Below are 7,561 nucleotides of genomic sequence, written 5' to 3'. Positions count from 1 at the left end.
GTAAGAGGTTTCACCGGGAATAATTCCTCTTTGGGTGGATGTGTCCTAATATTTGGATTCTAAGGTTTTTACCAAGATGTTTCACCGGGAATAATTCATCTTGGGGGTTTGAACTACAGATCTCTAATTAGGAAAGAGCCTTCACCGGGAAGACATTCTCAATCCTAGGCCATATTCCTATAATATATATATAGTTTAACTGTCCTAAGGTTTATACTCAAACGTAGTTCTAAACTAATATATGCACAATTTATATTTGACAGTAATTTAAATAAAGACTGTAAATTGAAAGCTTGTAAAGCCTAACCTGGATGGAGTGGAGGCCTTTGAAGAAGTATGTACAGAGCCTCAACAGTAATTTTTGTTGTTTTGTTGATAATAGTTGAATATATATGATAAACAATTAATGGTTTTTGAAAACAAAAGAAGTGAAGATGGACAAAGGTCACATAGGTATCTGAAGAGTTTCACCGGGAATAATGCCCTTCAAATACCAGAAGAATGTTTTGAAAACAGAAAGAAGATTTTGAAAATACAGTTTTTGAAAACAAGCTAAGAAGAGAAGGTTTTTGGGACTTACACTCTATTAGAGGCCCAGTACTTTACAGTACTGGTGTAAAAGCAAATTTGAAAAATGATTTGGAATGATGCAAGGTTTTGTTGTTTGAAAACCCTAATCATCCGTTTAATCAGAGATTGAAAACAGTTTTGAATATTGACAAAAGTCAACTTAATTAAGGCAAAGATGAAATCTATACCCAATTAAGACCTAAATAATTAGGGTTTTATCATAAAATTATTCACAAAGTAATTAGGTTAAAACAAAATGAATATATATATTTTAAAGTATTTAAGAAAACATTTAAAACATACTATTTTAAACCTAATTAAAATACATGAAATAAATAATATTTTTTATGATTTTTTTGATTATCCACAAAGTAGGTATATTAAATAGCAAGTGTGTGAAAAATGAAGTGAAAATGATTTAATTTGATAAGTTTATTAATTGTGTGAAGTTTGTATAAAAAAAAGAATGAAAATGGATGCTAAAAAATTGGTTTGGCCCTAGAGAGGTTCGAACCCACGCCCTTCATGATCACATTTCAAAACTTAACCAACTGAGCTGCGCGCGCAGCTTGTTAACTATATACACTCAATAAATTATATTTTCAGATAAGCCAGGAAATTCAAATTTTACGCGCGCCATGTTCATCTTCTTCCTCGAGCTTCAGATTTTCAAATTCCTAACTCTCTGGTCTCTCAACTAAATGGCATGATGTAAACATCAATCTCACTCGTTTTTGGACAAGGAACATGATTATGGGCTCAGAATTCATTTATTCTAAGTGTAACTAACGAATTTCATTATGAACACGAAGAACACATAAACCCTAATTTTAAAATTAAATGATGCACAAGATGAATAAATGAATGATGATAGAGGGTTTTTAATCCTCTGATGATGCTGAACAAGATAGAATCGAGCTTTACCACAAAGAGTGCTTAAATTAAAGAGGTGGAGTTCAGAAACTTACCTCTGAAAATGGAGGTCGTGAGGATGATTGAGAGCACCTGGGCTTGAATGAATGATCTCAATAGCTTCCCTGAGACTCAATGATGCTAACTGAATGCTTATTGCAGCCTGAATTCTTCTGAATTGTTCTATGGACCTCCCTCGATTTCAGCTTCAAGTGAACATGGAGGGTGTTGATTCTTGAGTTACAGATGGGCTGCAGCCATCTGGTTAGCTTCACTATGACCTGAGGAGTGTGCCTGGATGATTGGCTTGGCTCGGAACCTCCTGAATTACTCCATGGACCTCCAACTGCAAATGCTCCAAAGTGAGAGCAACAATGGTGTTCCTCCACTTACAGAAGTGATCCAGGTGCTTGGATCACCTCAAATGACCTCCCTTGAGATGTTAGAATGTTCACTTCCCAAAGATGAGCTTTGGTTTGAAGAAATTGATTCTTCTTGCCAAAGAACTTTGAAAAACAATGAACATGAGAAGAGAAAGAGAAAGCAAGGAATATGGTTGCTTTGGTGTGTTTTTGAATGAGGAATGCATCTGTATTTATAGGCAAATGGATCAGTATAGCTGCAGAGGAGTGAGCTTCCTTAGTGAAGTTGATTTGCTTTCTTAGCCATGAAGGAAGTTTGCAAGTATCTCTTATGCAATGATGAGAATTTTGATTCCATTTGATCAATCCCCTAGCCCTCGATTTTGTTTAATCTTAGGGGACAATTCTGAGCCAGAAATGAGCTCTAATTGGTTGGTGAGAAGATTCCTTGGGTGATTCATCAATTTGCCATAAATTCACAAATGTAATCATTACATAATCACATGTTCTTGTTTTTAGAATCTTCTTCAATTCTTATGGCATGGTGAAAACGAATGCATGAAATGTTTTCAGATGTGTTATGGGTCGTGTAGCATCCATAAGAGAGGTTATTTGCACAAAATTTGCAAATTCCAAAAGTGTCCATGACCTATAATTTTGCTTCATGAGGCCAACTTTGAACAAGCATAACTCTTAGCTCAAATTGAATTTGGAGAAGGTTGAACACAATTTGGAAAGCCCTAAACATCTACTTTAAATCATTAGTTTATGTCTTCTTCAGAATCATTTGGGAAATTTGTGAAAAATGAGCCCAAAGTTGGATGAAAACTAGGTTAAAACACTTAGAAAAATTTCTAAGTGTTTATGACCTAAACTTCAAAATTTCCAAAACTTCATAAATGATTGATCTTTTGAAAAAAGTTCCTTTGTAAGATGTTGTTTTATTTTTCAAGATCTACAACTTTCATGTTGGAAGTTTTTTGAGTTGTGTAGGTGAAATTTTGAGTTCTCACCATGCCTTCAAAAACCCTAATTCCCGACTTTTTGCTCCTTGATGAATTTCTTTGAATTTCTTTGGTCAAATGACTTTAATATCCATATATTGATGATATTGATCTTTGAAAGTCATTTTTTGACCAAAAACCTTAAAAGTCAAAGGTGATCCCATACAGTTGACTTTTGCCTAACAAAGTGAATTTTTGGACTTTTGTGTAGAAACAAGATCTTATCCTCAAATGAATGATGTAAATGGATTATATTGAGGTAGTAGAGACTCTTGAATCATGTCTTGAGTTTTGGATTCATGCCCTGATTAAAAGTCAACTATCTTGGTGAATTAGGTCAAAAACCCTAATTGTCGACCAGAGGACAATGATGACTGTAGACTTTGAACTGAGGTGTAATGTCCAGTGGATCTTGTCATATGAGTTATTTTAAGATGATTGATGTCTTTTAATGGTTCCCTGGGGCTTTTTAGGGTTTCCCAAAAGTGATCCCTGATTTTAGTCCTTGATAGGCTCCAAACCCTAGTCTGTTGATCTGAGTAATCCTGTGCTTAGATGCCTGGGTGTCTTAATCAATCATAGGTGTAATAATGAGGCTTTTGAGTCTTATGATTGTATTAGAGACTAATCCCTCTATTGATTGATCCTTTGCCTGAGTTTTCTTGTCTTTGAACACCCTCGATTGAATGTCAGACTGCTCTGGGTACTTACTTTGACTTGATGAAAATCCTGAAGATATGTCATCTCAGGGGGGTCAAAAATTAGGGTATGACAGATGCCCCAATTTAAGTTTCTTTTATCTGGAGGGAGAGAGATTGAGATCTCGATCTCTCCTGCGTAAAAGAGACTTAAATATCAAAGAATGCCCGAATTTTGAGCACTCCTGAGATGATGAAATCTTTGCATGATTTGATCCTGTTGTCGCACTTGGCGGGGGATGAGGAGACAAACCCCTGCAGAAATACTTGATGTGGATTCTGGTGAATGGATGGCAATGTAGGATGCGCAATCCATCTTTTTTAACTAAGTGTTGATACTTAGAAAAAGGTAAACAACCTCCTCTCGTTCCGGATGTCCAAATCTCGAAACTGGTCTTAGTTGCGTTTGGACAATATCTCAGATAAAGAGAAAATTTCCAACGGTTTGTTTCCTCATCAAACTTCTTACCAGCACTTGGAGGTAAGATACCATTTGACGGTAATAAAGAAACTTCAAAGGTTTGTTTCTTCATCAAACTTCTCATCAGCACTTGGAGATGAGATACCATTTGACGGTAATAAAGAAACTTCAAAGATTTGTTTCCTCATCAAACTTCTCATCAGCACTTGGAGATGAGATACTATTTGATGGTAATAAAGAAACTTCAAAGATTTGTTTCCTCATCAAACTTCTCATCAGGACTTGGAGATGAGATACCATTTGATGGTAATAAAGAAACTTCAAAGGTTTGTTTCCTCATCAAACTTCTCATCAGCACTTGGAGATGAGATACCATTTGACGGTAATAAAGAAACTTCAAAGGTTTGTTTCCTCATCAAACTTCTCATCAGCACTTGGAGATGAGATACCATTTGATGGTAATAAAGAAACTTCAAAGATTTGTTTCCTCATCAAACTTCTCATCAGCACTTGGAGATGAGATACCATTTGATGGTAATAAAGAAACTTCAAAGGTTTGTTTCCTCATCAAACTTCTCATCAGCACTTGGAGATGAGATACCATTTCATGGTGATAAAGAAACTTCAAAGATTTGTTTCCTCATCAAACTTCTCATTAGCACTTGGAGATGAGATACCATTTGACGGTAATAAAGAAACTTCACCATCTTCCCTTTTGACTTGGCATCTTTGAAAGATTGTCATATGGGCCCGCGCTCTTTTGAGGGGCTAATGGCTTTGTTTGAAGGCGGACGAACTATTTTCGGGGTGGAAACTGCCATTCGTCGACTGGTGCCTGGGGAATCAACAAACTGTTTTCCTAAGGGGAAAACTACCATTTGTTGACTCTGTGGGGAACTAAACATCCCTGAAACAGACAAACTGTTTGAAGAAACTGCCATTTGTTGATCTCTTGAGTATTTAACAGACAAACTGTCTTTCCTTGGGGAAAGACTACCATTTGTTGACTCCGTTGGGGATCATGAACTATCTTCTGGATGAAGACTACCATTCACTGATTCTGCTGGGGAATCATTTGTCGATCTGCTGGGAGATTCTGAATTATTTTCTTTGATGAAGAGTGGCACCTCTTGACCTTGCTGGGGAAATACCAAACCTCTAGGGAATTCCAAAATGCGAAGCAGACTATCTTATCTGAAGAAGACTGTTGAATGTCGCTCTGCAGGAGAATCTCGGCTGAGGAATTCCAAAAGTGAACAAACTATCTCTTTGAGGGAGACTACCATCTGTTGACTTGCTTGGTGAGATCCTTGTGTATGAACTGTCGTCTCGAAGGAAAAAGTTTCTCCAGAACTTGCAGGGGAAACTTGAGTTCATGCCTCAATGACTCGGGCATTCACATGATCAAAGCCTGATGCGACTATGCAGTTATGATGTAATGTATGCATGAATATTATGACAATTATAAAATGTAAAGTGAATGTGAATAAAATTGTCGCGGATGCAAAATCCTATGATACGACTTGAATTCTTGTTGATCAGAAGATGTCCTCTTCTTGTAGCTCGAACTCTGTTGGGGATACTTTGCTATCAGTTGTCCGCTGTCCGAAGTAAGTAATATGAATTGAAGTAAAGATCCGTCATCGGGAGATGTTCGCAAAGCGACCTCATGGGGAAATCTTGGTTCCCGGAGTCTCAACCGTTTTCGGAGCAACTGTTTGCATTCTTCCTATTGTTTGTAAACCTTAGAAAGAAATTTCACCTTTATTTTTGCAAGTAAATTCATTTTATTTTTATGAAAACATTTGTTTCAAGAAAAATGACTGTTTAAACTTAAAATGCATTCCAAGAAACTGAATAAGACTAGATTGCAAAGGAAAAGCACAAGGCTCAAATTATTATATATGGAATGGTAATCAGCCAAATGCTTGATTCCATGGAGTATTTACAAAGTTGGAAATTGGTAATTTTCGGGAAAATGGCTACGATGAAACGTGACGACCGTTATCTTTCCCTTCCACTCCGAGTTGCACTGTATTCGTGCTTCGTAGAAGATGACCTGCTGATGATGAATACTCCGCTATGGATTTTGAATGATCAAGTTTGTCCTGAACACAGTTACTTGTCATATATCCCTAACTTTTGCGTAAACTACCCCTTTCGGGTTTTAAGTCTACCGGGATTGATTAATATATATTTTTTATGTCTCTAATTTTTGCCTGAATCGCCCTTTTGGGTTTTCGATTCACCGAGACGCTCTTTTTTGCCTAAGTCGCTCTTTGCGAGTTTTCAACTTAGCGAGTTGTTCTTTTAATTATTTAGGCGAAGTATTTCTTGACTGCGTCGACGTTCACAGGACGGGTGAATTCTTCTCCATCCATAGTCGTGAGTATTAAGGCTCCTCCTGAGAAAGCTCTCTTGACCACGTAGGGGCCGTCATAATTGGGAGTCCATTTCCCTCTCGAATCTGTGAGAAAAGATTGAATCTTTTTGAGTACAAGGTCGCCTTCTTTGATTGTGCGAGGTCGAACCTTTTTGTCGAATGCTTTCTTCATTCTTTGTTGATATAGCTGTCCGTGGCATAAAGCTGTCATGCGCTTTTCTTCGATTAAGTTCAATTCATCGAATCTGCTTTGACACCACTCGGCTTCTGTTAATTTTGCCTCCATCAAAACTCTCATTGATGGAATCTCAACCTCTATAGGTAGGACTGCCTCCATGCCATATACAAGGGAGAAAGGAGTTGCTCCAGTCGAAGTACGTACTGATGTACGTAACCATGAAGAGCATACGGGAGCATTTCATGCCAATCCTTGTAAGTGATGACCATCTTCTGAATGATTTTCTTGATGTTTTTGTTAGCTGCTTCTACAGCTCCATTCATCTTCGGTCTGTAAGGAGATGAGTTGTGATGTTCGATCTTGAATTCTTCACAAAGCTCCTTCATCATTTTGTTATTCAAATTTGACCCATTGTCAGTGATTATCTTGCTAGGAATGCCGTAGCGACAAATGATGTGATTCTTGATAAACCTGACGACAACTTGTCTTGTAACGTTTGCATATGAAGCTGCTTCAACCCATTTGGTGAAATAGTCTATAGCTACCAAGATGAAGCGATGTCCGTTGGACGCTTTTGGTTCGATCATTCCAATCATGTCGATTCCCCACATGGAGAAAGGCCAAGGGGAAGAGAGTATGTTGAGAAGAGATGGTGGCACATGAATTCTATCGGCGTAGATCTGGCATTTGTGACACCTCTTTGCGTACTGGTAGCAATCTGACTCCATCGTCAGCCAATAATATCCTGCTCTCAGTATTTTCCTTGTCATGGTGTGTCCATTGGTGTGAGTACCAAAGGAACCTTCATGTATTTCTCTCATGAGTATTTCTGCTTCTTTTCTGTCAACGCATCTGAGCAGAACCATGTCGAAATTTCTTTTGTACAGAACATCTTCATTCAGGAAGAATCTACAAGCTAACTTCCTCAAAGTCTTTCTATCCTTCTTTGACGCCCCAAGAGGGTACTCTTGCTTTTGAAGAAAGTTCTTGATGTCGTGATACCACGGTTTGTCGTCGATGATGGCTTCTACTG

This window comes from Vicia villosa, linkage group LG1 (assembly GCF_029867415.1).
Source record: "Vicia villosa cultivar HV-30 ecotype Madison, WI linkage group LG1, Vvil1.0, whole genome shotgun sequence".
Lineage (NCBI taxonomy): Eukaryota > Viridiplantae > Streptophyta > Magnoliopsida > Fabales > Fabaceae > Vicia > Vicia villosa.
Note: the sequence above shows the minus strand (reverse complement) of the source record.